Source organism: Pteropus vampyrus, unplaced genomic scaffold (assembly GCF_000151845.1).
Source record: "Pteropus vampyrus isolate Shadow unplaced genomic scaffold, Pvam_2.0 Scaffold109, whole genome shotgun sequence".
Lineage (NCBI taxonomy): Eukaryota > Metazoa > Chordata > Mammalia > Chiroptera > Pteropodidae > Pteropus > Pteropus vampyrus.
In genome coordinates this window covers 335,600-338,283 of record NW_011888890.1, presented here as the reverse complement: position 1 = coordinate 338,283, position 2,684 = coordinate 335,600, and the positions used below count along the sequence as shown (strand labels likewise).

The 2,684-nt window shown below is 37.3% G+C and overlaps 1 pseudogene; it reads left to right on the top strand.

The window, feature by feature from the left end:
• The first annotated feature begins 1,183 nt into the window (after window positions 1–1,183).
• Window positions 1,184–1,912, top strand: LOC105295573 (annotated as a pseudogene).
• Window positions 1,913–2,684: the final 772 nt, after the last annotated feature.

The following is a 2,684-nucleotide window of genomic DNA, read 5'->3' as shown; positions in this document are numbered from 1 at the left end:
TGTGTGTTCAAAGATTTAAATTACAGTCTGAAGCGAGTCTAAGAGTGGAAAGTTTTAACTAAATTTCCCCAAAGAAAATTTAAAAGCAGTTCTCCATTCAATCAAGTAAAATTCTTTCAGCAGTACAATGAAATGTTTTGAGGTAGAGAGAACTCTGTATGCTTTTCTAGTTAGTATGTTTTTAAAGTTATGAGTGATGGTTTAATAATGTGGATGTGTTCACAGATTTTTGAGGTGAGCTAGTAATGTGTATTGCAAATACAAATAAATGCTTCTGATATGTCATTCAAAGAAGTAAAACATATTTTTGTTCATAAGCAGATAAGTATACTTGCAGATATTTTCCTGCTAGAAGTGATATCTAGTGAATTTCAGAAACTTTATTGGTATGACAAAGTACAAACTGCTGCCAAAGCCAACACATGAGGTATATATAGAGAGACAGAAGAAGAGATTTCACTGATGAGATTTTTATTTCTTGGTTCTCATTTTCTATTACTGCTTGGTGAATAGCCATGAAGTATTCAGGGTGCTTTTGCTCAATAAATGTCTCAAGTCTTTCTTTTCTAACTTGAGTCAAAACCAAGCACAAATCTTAACAAAGGTTAAATATCTAGAGAACCTAGCAAATCACTGGAGAGCTATACCTAGCTCTCAGTGTATATTCAAAGATAATCTAATGTACAAGTGATCTTTGGAACAATCAGTTTAAGGTTTAATAATATCATGACTCCAGTTTAACTAAATCAGTCATGACAATTGATTCAGAATATCAGACACTTTCACTGTTGTAGTAATTGATCAGATCAAATACATTGATCCAATTTAGGATGTGCTTTTTGTTGGAAGTGGAGATTAATGCTTAAACAGCAGTTATTTGACTACCATGGTTTACTATTTGCAAATGGAGACCTCATTTATTATGGGTACTTGAAGTGGGCTTAAAAGGAAAAGAGCTCTCAGACTAACAGCTCATGATAAATGACAATAAATTAAAAGGTTAAATGTTTTTCTAAATATGTTTGCTTTTCATTAATTTGTTTAATTTTAAATTTTACTTTCGAATGTTCTTGCTTTGGAGAATAGAATACAGAGGTGGCCAGGATTGTGATTCCTATTGCGATTCCAGATTTGAAAGTTGGGTGCCCTATAAAGAGGCACTTAGAAAGGTGTACTGTGAAAGATGGCAGAAGGAGAACAAAGAAAAAAGACCCCATTGGTGCCAGAAAATTTTAAAAAGAGGAGGGCTTATCAAGCCCTCAAAGCCACCCAGGCAAAACAGACACTTTTGGAAAAGGAGCAGAGGAAAGGAAACGAGCTCAGGTTTAAGCAACTGGAATGGTTCCTACACGATGCTTGGCTGCAACGACGTGGCAGAGTGCACTTCATATGACTAGAAGTGAAACCTCTTGGTTTGGAAGTGCCAGATGAACATTCCTTGGCCTTTTTTGTACACATCTAAAAGATTAATGAGGTGAGTTTAATGATGAAGAGGATCACTGCAAGCCTTCACCTGAAGAAGATTTTCAGTGGTGTTTTTGTCAAAGTGACCTCCTAAACCATGCTGCATGTAGTGGAATCTTATGTGACCTGGAGATTTCCAAATTTGAAGTCTTTCAGGTCTCATCTTGAAACGTGGACAAGCCAAGGTCAAGAATAAAATTATCCCTTTGACAGACAACATAGTGATTGAAGAACACCTGGGGAAGTTGGGTGTCATTTACTTGGAAGACCTCATTCATGAAATTGCCATTGGGGAAGAATTTCCAGATGATCTCAGCATTCTTGGGCCCTTTCAATCTCTCAGTGGCCCCATCATGCTACCAAGAATAGAGTGGGCTTCCTCAAGGAGGTGGGCTTACCTGGCTATGGAGGTGAATGCATCAATCAGCTCATCTAGCAGCTGAACTAAACCCAGAATATCTGAAAGCACAATGCATTGGATGTGTTTTTGTTTTTTGGAAATATTATCCAGTATCTTCAAAGAAGATTTTTTTCTGCTATATCTTCAGAAATTGGGGGGAAAGTTCAGGGAAAAGATAGTGATGTTCCTTGCAGGCACTTCTCATCCCAGCCCAGTTCCAAAGGAAAATTCCCAGTGTTTTCCATGTTGACTCCTGCTGCCGCCTCGGAAATCAGCAAAGGATTCATGCCATGGAAGAAGGGTCCTGCTTCGTTACAGCTATCTAGGGGTTTAATGTTGATGAATGGATCCCCAAGCACGATAGCAGTGGGCTATGCCTAGGGGCATATTTGAACCAGGGGGCTCCTAATGCCCTGTTTTGGAAAGAGCCTTAAATACAGTTACAGGAGCACACACACACACAAAGGCATACTGTAACTCTTTGAATCTAAGATGACTTTGATTGTAAATAGAACATTGGTTTTATGTACCACTAAGAACAAAAAAATACCAGCATTCAAACTGTAATGTACCATCAAGAGAAAAGGCATATTCAAATTTCAGGAAAGTTAAAATATAAAAATATGGATGACTTAGAATTGATCAAATATGGTAGTTTCTATCATAAAATGAGCCATGTTATTTATCTCAGGAGCTATTCAAAGAAGACCACATATTATGCTACAGAGAAAATCAGGAAACTTGGTAACTTTAGGGAGCATAATGGAGCTCCTACATTATTCTGGATGCTTTGGAATTACCCAATGGTATAGTTCTCTAA